At 37.9% G+C, this 13,559-nt stretch overlaps 1 long non-coding RNA gene across 2 annotated transcripts; it reads left to right on the top strand.

The window, feature by feature from the left end:
• Positions 1 to 1,420: 1,420 nt before the first annotated feature.
• Positions 1,421 to 10,203, top strand: LOC106778657. 2 transcript variants are annotated; one of them, XR_001377078.2, is made up of 4 exons: positions 1,421 to 1,530; positions 9,204 to 9,313; positions 9,543 to 9,655; positions 9,801 to 10,203. It is a non-coding gene; the product is annotated as an uncharacterized LOC106778657 (long non-coding RNA). The 2 variants fall into 2 exon arrangements; XR_002666244.1 differs by having other exon boundaries at positions 1,426 to 1,530; positions 9,200 to 9,313.
• The last annotated feature ends 3,356 nt before the right edge of the window (positions 10,204 to 13,559 follow it).

Here is a 13,559-nt window from a genome sequence, read left to right as displayed (position 1 = left end):
TTTAATCTGTAACATAATTTCCCAAATTCAAAGATATAAAAAAGAGCTTGTTCAAATAATGTATACTCAAATTATTTAAATAAAATGAACAAAATCTGATACAAGCATGCCAGAACATGAAAAAATCATTCCATGTCTTCAAATCCCCCAGAACAAAAAACAAATTCGCAAACCTCTATTTTTGTCATTATAGGATTTTTGAAAAAAGAAAGAAAGAGAAGTGTAAAAACAAAAATGTGGAGAAAAGAAGAAAAAAGGAAGGGTGTTTTAGCTACTCCTTGAAGAATTTTAGTGGAGTGAGGGTGAGAGCACCGTCAAATGAGAGCAAGTACCGTGAGAGTGATTTGTGAGAGTAGAGGTTACTTTTTTGGTATACACAGTGAGTGAAGAAAATATTTTATTTTTTAGGGTTTCATGAATAAAATAATAAATTAAAAAAATAAAGTTAGGTAGGTGGGTTGGTGGGCCAACCCGGCTCACCACGGGTTTAACCCGCATGAGCTGGATCTAAATGAGCCGGGTTGAAATCTGACCCGCATATAAGTGGGTCGTATTTTTCAAACCTGTCAATACCCAATTTTGTCCGGGTAATTAAAGTTCTTTTTTTTTTTTAAAAAAAAGTAACAAAATAAAAAGAAAACATAAATTTAAAAAAAAAAATATTTTTCTTTACTTTTTTTTCAAATATTTTAATCTTCTGTTTTTTACCTTTTTTTTCTTTTCGTTTTTATTTTCTCTCCGGTTAATTTTTATTTTATTTGTTCTTATTTTATTTTCCCTCTTCTTCTTTTATGTCTTATTTACTTTATTTTAAAGTTTCCCTTTTAATTTTGTTTCTTGTATTCAAAAGATAAAAAAAAAAAAAAAAGAGAAAACGAAAAAAGGAAAAAAAAAAAAAGAAAAGAAAAGAAAAAAAGAAAAAAAGGAAAAAGGGTATGGCAGACTTCCCATTTTTGATCCTTAGTCACACAGGACCGAATTAAGCTTTCCTGTGACATGTTAACGTGCAAGGCATCCTTCTGCAGCAGAGCACCAGGCAACAGCTCACCATCCAGCATTACACATTATTCTTAAAACGTGTATATGCGGTTGCAGCATCAACAAGTCTTGGCTTTGTTAAAATCTTTACGCAGAGTCATGGACATTCATAAAAGGAGAAAGATTTTGAATATTTTGTTGGTCAACTGATACAATGAATACATAACAAAGGAAAAAGACAAACATGGAACCCAACGCAAAAACAAAAGAGAAAGAAAAAAAAAGAGTTCTACAAGCATCTCAGGTCGGGTACAATGCTAGGGGGGACTAAAAAAAAGAGGATTCAGAGGCAACTTCATGGACCGGGGACAAAACTCTCAACTTCACCTTGATCTGCTAGCTTCCACCTATTGGTTCATTCTCACCATGACAATCATCATCACAGCCAGAGAGTGTTGAAGACTCACCTTTGACACCAATCATCACCACTTGGGAAGAAGGAGCACCTCACGGCCAGAGAAGAGGAGAACCATTTCCCTTGAAGCTGCGAAGGTAAATTGCCATATCTTGCCATATCTAAGCTTCCCGATTTTGGTCTTATGTGAATGCACGTTCCCTGTTACATGCCCAGATGTAAATGAATGATGTTTGATCAATATTTATAGTTGTGTGGTTTTCTTTGTATTATAAACGTGACTTCAATGTCTGCAAGATTCACCAAACATCAATAACAATAGAATAGGCATATATTTCTAAATGTCCATTTACTTGCACCTAGAAAACACATAGCAAAATGCAAACAGCGGCAAAATTGATACATTTCCGTATAGGTTCTTATGCAAAAGATAAAAAGAATAGAAGTAGTTTTTGCTCATCTAGCAGTCGACAGTTTCCCCTCCATCTAGGCAACAGTATGCGCTGTAGCTACCCTCAATCGTGAGACCATCTTCCACCTGCATCAAACAGCATCAACGTACCAAATTGGAAATCTCGTGCCATTCGAGACCGTTCCCCTGAACAACTTGCCTCATCCATCTTTGTCTCCGTTTCCACAAGCCAACACACATGTCACCATTAGAAAAACTCACACCCAGCTCTAGCAAAAACATAGCCTTCGTTTTCTTCTACCTCCATTACCATTGTCAAGCCCAAGCGCCCTGAATCAACTGCAACAATTATAAACTAGATCAGATGATGGAAACCCAAAGTCAACACAACACACAAAGAATGGTAGAGAAAAAGGTAAAGGTGTTGAGTTAGGCGGCAAGCGCGATGATGAAGGAGATGAGGGGTCGACGCGACAGCCCTGGCTGTGCGACTAGGGTTCAGAGTGGTTATTGGAGGCGCGGCGATTGCGCACAACAGTGGTCCGATTAGAGGTTCCTGTGGCGAGCTCGTGACGGCAGCAGCAGGTACCTCCACCGGCAACGATTAAGACGCACTGCGGAGGGGCAGGTTCGTTATCTCTTTGAAGCGAGAGGAGAGAAGGGGATTGACGCCGTGGCCGGCCATGGCNCCGGTGACACTTGTTGTCGCCGGCGAGGTCGAGACTTGCAGAGGCGGTGGCGTTAACCTAGGCTAGTGCGAGAGAATGGGTAGCTTGTGGCCGGCGATAGTCGCCGGCGACGCCTTGGACGGAGCAAGGGTGGCTCGTGGCTGTCACTCACGGCGGCTAGGTTGGTGATCGTGGGGGATGAGGTGGTTGGTACTTAGAGAAGAGACCCTAGGTCTCGTGTGATTTGGGAGAAAGGGGGCAGACCCCTAAGGTTTCTGAATGGGAAGAATCAAACCCTGGGCTGCTGGGCCAAAACCAACAAAAAAAAATATTTTCTTTTCTGTACCCTATTTCCACTAAGTCGCACTCCCACCCTCCTTGGGCTTAAGCCCATTCGTTTTCTAAAAAGAAATAACAAAAAGTACTTTCTGCACCCCCTTTTGTTTCTGTTTTAAAATCCATTCACTTTGGGCTCCAGAAAAACCTTTTCCCCCTATGCGCACCTCTTATTTCTCACTCTCACACCCCCACTTTCTTTGGGTTCAAGCCCAACCTGTCTTAAAACCCTTTCTTTCCCTGCGCACCCCCATTTCTGCCATGTCTCACCTCGTTCTCCTCTGGGCTTAGGCCCAAATCTGTCTATAAAAGAAAAAAAAGTTTGGTTGAACACCCCCTTTTTATTTAAGCACCTCCACAGTTTTTTTTTTATTTTGTTTTCTTATTTCACTTTTTATCTTGTTTTTTGTTTTTGTTTTTTTATTTATTTATTTATTATTATTATTTTTTATATATTTTTTTTAATTTTTATTTATACTCTTATTTATTTATTTATCTTGTTATTTCGTTGTTTTCCCTTTTTTGTTTTAACTTGCCATCTACTTTTTGGATATATAAATGCTAAAAATCAACAAAAAATTATATTAAAAGGTTTAATCACAAGTGCGACCATTTTGTCTGCCTCGTGCTAAAAACCTTTTTCTCCCTCTTTTAAAAAAAACAAAAAAATCGTTTTAAAAGGTTTAAGCACAAGTGCGACCATTTTGTCTGCCTTGTGCTAAAAACCTTTTCCTTCTTCTTCTTTTAGAAAATTATAAATTATTTTAAGAGGTTTAAGCACAAGTGCGACCATTCTGTCTGCCTCGTGCTAAAAACTTTTTTCTTCCTCTTTAAAAGAAAAAATCATAAATTGTCTTAAAGGGTTTAAGGACGAGTGCGACCATTCCGTCTGCCTCGTGCTAAAAACCTTTTTTCTCCCTCTTTTAAAAAAATCAACAAAAAAAAATTGTTTTAAAAGGTTTAAGCACAAGTGCGACCATTCTGTCTGCCTTGTGCTAAAAACCTTTTCCTTCTTCTTTTAGAAAATCATAAATTGTTTGTAAAGGGTTTAAGCACAAGTGCGACCATTCTGTCTGCCTTGTACCAAAAACCTTTTTCTTCCTCTCTTAAAATAAAAATCATAAATTGTTTTAAAGGGTTTAAACACAAGTGCGGCCATTCTGTCGGCCTTGTGTTGAAAATCTTTTTCTTCCTCATACAAAAAAAAACTCCAAACACAACATCATTTTCCAAATGGTTTCGAAAAGAACTACGTAACCCTGATTTCTCAGTCCAGCTGAGAATACGTAGGAGCAAGGTCAATCCTTGTCGGGCACAAAAAACAAAAAATATATTTTGTTTTCTTTAGAGTTTTATTTTTTAGGGGAAATTAAACATTTTGCAAACCACATCAAATTCGCGTATTTAGTTAAAGGTACTACCTTAGGGCAGGCGTTGTGGGGGTGCTAACACCTTCCCCACACGTAACCGACTCCCGAACCTAATCTTTGGTTTTCGTGGACTGTGTTTTATCATTTTATGGTTTTTCCGTAGTTTTCCAGAATAAACTATGGTGGCGACTCCAAAACCTTTTTCAAACTCGTTTTTCTTTTTTGGATTGTCGTCCCGTCGCGATTTTCCGGTTGCGACAAAACCTAACCCGGCCCGAATCTGTGACGGGCCGGGTTGGCTCGCGGGTTGTGACCCATTTTGACGGCTCTACCTTTGCATTAAGATCTGATGTTTATAAATGACCAGAAGAATTGAAACTATTCCTAGCATCGTTCCTTCTGGTTGCTTTTCTTACGTTCATACTCAAATTTACTTCCCAGTACAATTTGAATATATTAAATATATTATACTTCCGTATAATCACAAGTAAAACAAGAAAAGCATATGAACATGACTTATATTGAACAGGAAAAATTACATCAAGTGTCAGCCATTACAATCAATTCCAACGATCAGAAATTTAGCTTATCCTAGACATCACAAACGTACTCATTTCAGCAATTCCTTGCGTAATGTGCAGTCTTGATGTATTTAGAGAGTCTTCTGATGGTCCTCTGATGGTATCCAAAGCAGTTCTCTATTTTTTCGTATGTCAGAAGATCTCCTCTGCCCTCTTTGTCACGTATTTTAAGAGCAATTAATTATTTTAATTCGCTCAGCGCACAAGAGTGTATTCGCTGTGCGAATTAATTTTAATTAATACACTCAACTGTTGTAATTCGCTAAGCGCACAGTCTCTAATGCGCTATGCGAATTTTCAAATTTGTTGCTTCTTAATTGGAGTTATTCGCTCAGCGCACAAGTAGTGGTGCGCTCTACGAATTTCTTCTGTTGGCTCTGCGAATTTCTTGCGGTGTGCGAGAATTGGCTGACAGATTATAAATTATACACCCTTTCCTGAACAATAATTTACGTAACAATTTACTTCCTATTACAAATTTTCACTGAGTAAAAACATAAATAATTACAAGATTGAGATAATTTATAAGTATAAAAACATCTATTTTTCACACTTATCAGCTATGATTCTGTAAACAGGCAAAACTTGACTGAGAATGGCAAAAATGAACAAAACACCACTGAGAATGTCAATACTAATGCTGAAAACACTGACCCTACGGAGAATGAGGAAGTTCACAACCAAAGAAGATCCAATAGAATTAAGAAAACTCTTGAATATCTAAGAGATTACATTCTTGAAGCTGACCATCCTTCATCTGCATCTCTATGTATCAAAAATGGTTTGAAAACTCCTTATCCTATCTATAATGTTTTATCTTATGGGTCCTTGTCTGAAAAACACTTAAAGTACACCCTGGCTTTAACTGCCAGCAATGAACCCAATTCATATGATGAAGCTAGAAATAATCTTGAATGGATAGATGCTATGCAAAAGGAAATTAAAGCCTTGCAGGACAATGACACATGGTTTTTAACTCAACTCCCTACTGGGAAGAAACCTATTGGGTGTAGATGGGTTTATAAAATCAAACATAAAGCTAATGGTACTGTGGAAAGATATAAGACCCGTTTGGTGGCAAAAGGCTATACTCAACAAGAAGGAATAGATTTTGTGGACACCTTTTCTCCTGTTGCTAAGCTTACATCTGTCAGATTGTTATTAGCCCTTGTTGCCTCGAAAAACTAGTTCCTACACCAACTTGATGTAGATAATGCTTTTTTACATGAGGATCTAAATGAAAATGTCTATATGGAACCTCCACCCGGTCTAGATGCTGACACTAAAGGACAAGTTTGCAAACTGACTAAGTCTCTACCTTTCTCATTTCTAAAAATTACATCCAATCAAAATCTGATCACTTTCTCTTCATCAGAAGAACATCTACATATTTTACTGTTTTACTTGTGTATGTAGATGATGTTGTTTTAGCAAGGAACTCTATGGCTGAAATTACTCACATAAAGACTCTTCTACATCATCAATTTGATATAAAAGATATGGGAGAAAATACATCCTTGGATTTGAAGTTGTTAGGTCTAAGAGGGGCATACATCTTTGTCAAAGAAAATATGCTCTTGATATCCTTGAAGAAACAGGAATGCTGGGGAGCAAGCCTTGTTCTACCCCCTTCCTAAGCAACACAAATTCTTTATACAAAACCAAAAATTACTTGGATATTCCTAGTCTTTATCGCAGATTGATTGGAAAGTTGCTATATCTTACTAACACTAGACCTGATTTGTGTTTTACTATCAATCTTCTAAGTCAGTTTATGCAGGAACCTACTAGTCACCATTATCAAGATCTACAGCATGTTCTAAGATACATAAAGTTCAGCCCTTCAGAAGGACTCTTCTTTGCTGCTGACTCTGACATCCAAATAAAGGCCTTTAGTGATTCTGATTGGGCTACGTGTCCCAACACTAGAAGATCCACTACCGAATTTCGCATCTTCCTAGGTTCCTCCCTCACCTCACGGAAATCGAAGAAACAAAGTACTGTTTCGAGATCCTCAACAGAAGTTGAGTATCGTGCTCTCGCTGCCACCGTATGTGAAATACAGTGGCTTCACTACCTTCTACAGGATCTTCACATTCAACCTACTGCTACCGCTATTCTTTATTGTGACAACAACTCTGTCAGGCATATAGCACACAATTAGAGTTTTCACGAATGGAAAAAACACATTGAACTAGACTGTTGTGAGAGAGAAGATTCAAGCGAAACTTCTACATCTCCTCCTTATTCGATCGGAAGAACAACTTGCCGATATTTTCACTAAGTTCCCTCACTGTGTTCGTTTCAGATCTATCATCCCCAAGCTTGGATTAGTCAGTACACCATCCAGCTTGAGGGGAGACTATTAAATGTTCCCTGTTTTATGATTACTGTTACTTAATAGGAGCATTTTATTGTTAGATTTTGTTTTTCTATTGCACGTTAGGGATTTTCTATCAAAAATCCCCCTTCTTCCTTTTGTGTTTCAGGAACCCTATATATTTAGGGTTTCTCTCCCCTTTCTCTTTAGTACAGTACAAAAATAATATTTCGTGTTTAAAGTTCTTACCTTTCTCTTCTATTTCCTCTTCCTTGGGTCACACTGTCTTTCTTTCACAGCACCTTGGTTCTGCTTCTCCAGAAATTGCGACTCTGGATGTCTCCAGAGTCTTTGTTGCTTCCACAGGCGAGTCTTTCTCTCCACGTTCTATCTTTTATGCCACTTTAATAAAATCATTTATCTTTCATTGATAAAATCATTCAATTTTGTATTTAAATTCTGATTCATCCATAAACAACAGAAAACTTTAAATTAGTAGATACAATGCAACTATCAATCATAATTTTATCATAGACAACAAAAATATTAAGTTTCATAAGATTCATCTTTATTTAGAAATAACCTTCTTAAAAAAAAATAAAATAACTTATCGTATTTATTTTGGGTCTTTCAGCAGCCACCATGTCGTACCGCCACCATCAACGCCATTTCAACACGCCACCACCAAATCCTCAGGCCACCGCCATTGGCCACCACCTTCACCACTGTCACTAATGCCGAACTCAAACCCAAAGTCGCAAGAACCCATAATCGCCCCCATTCAAATCACCGTCAATTGATGCACCGTTCATCTTCTTCAATCCACCAACATGCAAACCCAAAGAAATTAGAGTCACAAACATAGAACTAACAACCCAAATTCATGTTGCTGTTGTAGAGGGAAACCCTTCCACCACCATCTCCTTCGCGCAATCTCCTTCTTCATCAAACCCACCGTGTTGAACACTTGTAAAAAGAAAACAACACCCAAATCACCACCATGGCAAACTCAATTCGAGAAGCAGAGAGAACCCAGATCATGAACGTCTTCTCCCACCTTGCGCAGCCACAATTCGTGTGAATCAACTATAGCAAAACCCAAGCGCGAACCAGCATAAAAAACCCAAAGACACAACAAAACCCAAAAACTGAAATCACGATGTCGCACAACCATCTTCCTCTGCCATCACATCTACATCAAGCCATTTCATGCAACCTTGCAATAGAGAGAACTCGCAATTGCCACCCACACATCTTCGTCTTCTCCACTATCGCGCAACCAGTAACGTGTCCTTCTCTGCAAAACCTACGAAAGAAAACCCAGAGAACCAGAATCCCAACTTAGAAACAGGGAACCACAAATTTAGGAACCTTAATCACAAAATCCTTCATCGCGATCTCCTCCCTGGGTGAACACCGAAGAACCTACACAACCAGCAAAAACCTTTATCACTTGCATGCACACCTGAATCGTTTAATCGCCGTGAATCACCAGCAGCCACAACAAGGGAGAAAAACTGTCTTCGAAGGTGCTTCCATGCTCTCACGGCGTAGAAGCTTCTTGATCTCCTCAATCTGAAGGGGCTGCCATGTGTCAGGCTCTCAATGGACAACAAATCTAGTCAAAGGATTGGTCAAACTAAGGGGTTGAATTGTAATTTTGAAAAAGAGATAAAGGGCTAAAGTGTTTAGAGGAAATTTCTTGGCATTTCTACAATTTTGGAAAATTAAGAAGATGAATGAAATTTAGGAGATAATTCAGTTGATATTTTAAAGATAATTAATTAAAACTAGAAATATCAATATAAAAGATCTTGGAAACATTTTTATAATTATCTAATCTTTTAAGGGTTAAATATGCTTTTAGTCCCTGAAGTTTCACTGATTTTTGGGTTTAGTCCCTGCATGAAACTTTGATAGCATTTAGTCCTCGTAGTATGGAAACAGGTACGATTAGTCCCTAATTTTGGACGGCGTTAAGTTTTTGGAGATTTTGGTAATGGCACAGCCACGTGTTTTCCACATCCATTCACCATTGCTTGCCACGTGTTCTTTAGCTTTTGAAAGTAGATTAATATTTGGGCACGTGTGTTGTTAACTTTATAAACCATATTTTAAGACAGGTTGGGGTGTTGATCGTGATTTTTNTGAGTTGGGGGATAGTCTTGTTCGAGCTCGTGTTGTTGAGGAGGGAGATAGGCTTCTTCAAGTGGGAGATAGCCTTATTCAAGAGGTAAGCTTTTTGTTGTTTTGCTGTTAATCCTTTGATTTTAAGGAATGGGGATTTTGGGGATTTAGGGTTTCGGTTGGCAGGAAATGTGATGAAGTTATTTGCTTNCCTTATTCAAGAGGTAAGCTTTTTGTTGTTTTGCTGTTAATCCTTTGATTTTAAGGAATGGGGATTTTGGGGATTTAGGGTTTCGGTTGGCAGGAAATGTGATGAAGTTATTTGCTTGTTGTAGTGAAATGAAAGGTGAGAGTGCAGGAAATGGTTGGACGCGAAGGACGATTGGTTCAGCCAAGTCTCAAAGTTGTGGATCATCTTCACGGTTACCATAAAAAATGTGTGGTTGTGGTGAGACATTATTGCTGTTGAAAGCAACTACTGCCAATAACAAAGGAAGACTATTCTATAGATGTAGAAATTGGGCAATAAGTGACTAAATCTTTCATTTTTTTGTGCTGAACTTTCTATTCATGATGTGTTATTTTGATTGCAGAGTAATTCAACTTGTAATTACTTCGAATGGCATGAAGAAGAAGTTTCTGAAATTCAAGGCAAACGTGAAGGAGTTGATTTGTGTTTGGAAAATGATATAGTTGTCNTGGATCAAAAGAAGAAGATAGAGAAGCTGAAAAGGAAATTACAAGAAGAGAAGAAACATGGGAAAATGATGTTGTACCTATTTGTGTTGTCATGGGCATTAACCATTTACTTTTGTGTTATGTTTTTACTGAAGATGAATTGGAATTGAGATGATGAAAGTAAGGCAGAGCTTAGGTCGAAGGTTGTGTGTCTTAGGTTGTTATGAGAAGGGGCTAGTAATTATGCAGACAATCTTGATGTACTCTTTATGCAGTGAAGAATATTATATAGCAATGACATATTTTTCATGAGCACAAGTTCTTATCTTGTTTCGTTTATTTAAAATTGATTGTGTACTCTTCAAATGCAGTGAAAGTGGAATTTAATTGAACAGGGGCTATGAATTATGCAGGCAGATTTGTATTCAACACTGCAGCAGAAANAGTGGCCTGATNTTGGTGGTTTGAATCTGNACATTACATAAAAGTGGCTTGATTGACCTTGCCAAAGTTGTTTTGAACATTGCAGATTTGTTTTGAACACTCCAGCAACTTTATGTTGTCATTTTAAACNTGTTCAAAGTGTCAAATGAGTTAAAAATATTGTGCACCAGAAATTGACCATGCCAGTTCCTAATTTAACTCAAAATCTGATGCTTTAAAATGCAAATATGCTTAAACTGTAAGTCTTGACCAAATGAACAGTGGTATCACCTCTAAACCACCAATTTAAATATGCTTAAACTGTATAACAACAAAGAACGAAGTCATTTTGAATATTATGCAGATTTTTAAATTAAACTGTCGTGACCAGATTTTATGCAGTCCTGTATTATGCAGTCTTGTATCAGTCAAAATGCACCAGATTGTATGATATTGTCATGACCAAATGCAGCAGATTTCATTATGCATATTATAATATTGTGCAGAGTCCAAAAATCACCAATTTCAATAGTCACGTGAATAAAGTGGTTCCAAAAAGCAGTGGTCCCATAAATTGTGCTTTCAATAGTAAAGTAAACATGAAGTGGTCCCTTCCCACTCACAAAACAATATTCTGCATTCAATACAAGTGGTCCCTGCCACCTACAATCTGCCAACTACAGCAGTTTAAACAAAGTACTACACACTACAAAATACATTAAAAAAGATAAGGGTCTTCTTCAAGCTTGGTCAAGTGGTGCTAGCTTGGGAGCCGAGATGGTGTGTTCCCAGTCCTGAGGCTGTTCTTCCTGCAGCTTGGACTCTTGATGCTCCACTATGTGCTGTTGATGCTGCTTCAGCTGCAGCTCCTTGTGAAGATGATGGTGGTGCTTCTGCTTCAGATCTAGGTCTGCTACCAGATCCTCCCAAACTTGAATTGCCCCTTGTGTTCTACAAAAAACAGTAAGCAACATTAGATGCCATCTTGTGTAAATAATTAGGTGAAGTTGTAATAGACAAATTGTTTACCTTATATTTGTTCTTCCTTCTACATGATCTTACATTGTGCCCATACTCTTTGCAACTACTGCACTTCATAATAGCCTGCTTCTTGGACAATTTTGTATGCCTGACAGGTTCATCTGCCTCTCTTCTTCTCAATTTTTTTGGCCTCCCAGGAGGTGTTTTGTAAATTGGAGGGAGGAGTAAGGGGGTGTTTTCAGATGTTGGCCACATTTATTGCCCATTTATTGGAACTATTTCAGGGGCATAACAAGTGACATAAGCTGGTTTCTTGTAGTAAACATGGACATAATCTTCAGGGTTTTGAACTTTGTAATTAATTGNAGCAATAGCATGCCTACAGGGTATTCCTATTAAATCCCAACTGTAACAACTACAGGATTTGTTACTTAGGTCAACAACAAATTTATCCATTGTAAAACCGTGTGTGACCTCAAATTTTTCTGCCCCAGCCCATGTGGGAATCCAATTACCACTCTTTTCTATTTCCTTATCAAGCCTTTTTCTAGGTCTAGGCATTACAACTCCTGGATATGTCATTGCTTTCTCCTTAAGTGTTGCAAACCGTTTCATAATGTAGGTTCGTATCCATTCCATCATAGTTATTATTGGTTTGTCCCTAGCTAGTAATATAGTACTATTAAAGGACTCAGTCAAATTATTTATCAACACATCGCATCTACAATAGGTACTAAAGGCATGTTTACACCAAGTCTTGGNAGGAATACCTATCAACCAATTATATGCATCAATGTTGATAGCTTTCAACTCACCCGTCTTTTTTTCCCATTCCTTCTCATATGTAGCCTTTGTTGCTCCCATCATCAAATCCCTAATGAGTACTCCTCCACCAAATCGCTTTTTGAAGTTGTTATATAAGTGCCTTAAGCACAATCGATGTTCAACTCCATCCATCAACTCATCAAAAACTGTCATTANACCCTAATGAATAAAAAGTACAATGACAATTAGCAATTAATGAGATTGTTATAAATTATAAAAAGCAAAGTAGTGAAATTGAAATACCTTTTGTTGATCGGAAATAAAAACCCAATGTTGACATTCAGTGCCACCTATATCATCCAAAAGTTGTGCTAAAAACCATCTNCAAGTTTCCTTGCATTCATTCTCGACCACTGCAAAAGCAAGTGGGAAGTACTGATCATTGGGGTCTCTTCCAACCGCCACCAACAATTGGCCACCATATGTTGTCTTAAGATGACAACCATCGACCCCTATGAAGGGCCTGCAACTTCCTAAAAAACCTTGCTTACACCCCTCTAAACACATATAAAAAGAGCCAAATCTTGGAGGCAAACTTGGTTGGGGTTGATTCACTTTAATTTTAAAAGTTCCACACTTGACTCTTAGCAATTCCCCCACATAATCATATAGTCGAGCATATTGTCTTTCCCCATCACCAACCAGAGAATCCAAAGCAATTTGTTTGGCCTTACCAGCTTTCCAAGCACTCACTCCTACACTGAATGACTTTTTAATATCATCAATGATTTGGTTGACACTCATGCTAGCCACATTGACAAACCTGTCAATTAAAACTTGGGTAATCCAATTCACAGTTGCACTTTTGTTTCCAAAAACTCTGCCACAACTGTGTCTTCCAACTAAGGTTTTCACCCTAAATGTTTCCTTCCCTCCTACCTTGCTAGCCATAATAAGAAAGCCACACTTTTTTTTACATTCTGCCCTTACTCTTGTGAGATCATTCTTCACAAACTTGATCTCTTTTCCATTTAATACACTATGCTCCATTAGTGCATTTTTAAACTCCTTCAGCGAACCAAATTCCATACCCAATGAGAATCTGAAATCCTTGTTCATATCATCTTGTCTAAACTTTTTAAATTTGCCTCTTTTGAAGTTTCCATCCCCGTCACTTTCTAAATCTGAATCCAATTCCTCACTGTTGTATTCCTCATTGATCTCATGGTCTCCAACTTCATCATCCAATACAAATGAACCTTCCCCAACTTTGCCTCTTCTAGTCACACGTTTCTTTCTTTTTTTCATTGAATTCCACCTTTCCAAAACTGGATTAATGTCTCTAAAAAGATCATCCACCCTATCACTCTCAACACCAAACCCATCATCATCATTATCCATTCTTTCTTCTTCACTCTGATCCACAAACTCTTCAGCTGAAGCTTCAACTTCTCCCTCGACCACATTCCTCCTTGTTTCCTCTTCTACGTCTTCCTCACCACGGT

The sequence above is a fragment of the Vigna radiata genome, unplaced genomic scaffold, assembly GCF_000741045.1.
Source record: "Vigna radiata var. radiata cultivar VC1973A unplaced genomic scaffold, Vradiata_ver6 scaffold_509, whole genome shotgun sequence".
Lineage (NCBI taxonomy): Eukaryota > Viridiplantae > Streptophyta > Magnoliopsida > Fabales > Fabaceae > Vigna > Vigna radiata.
Note: the sequence above shows the minus strand (reverse complement) of the source record. Positions and strands in the feature narration are given on the sequence as shown.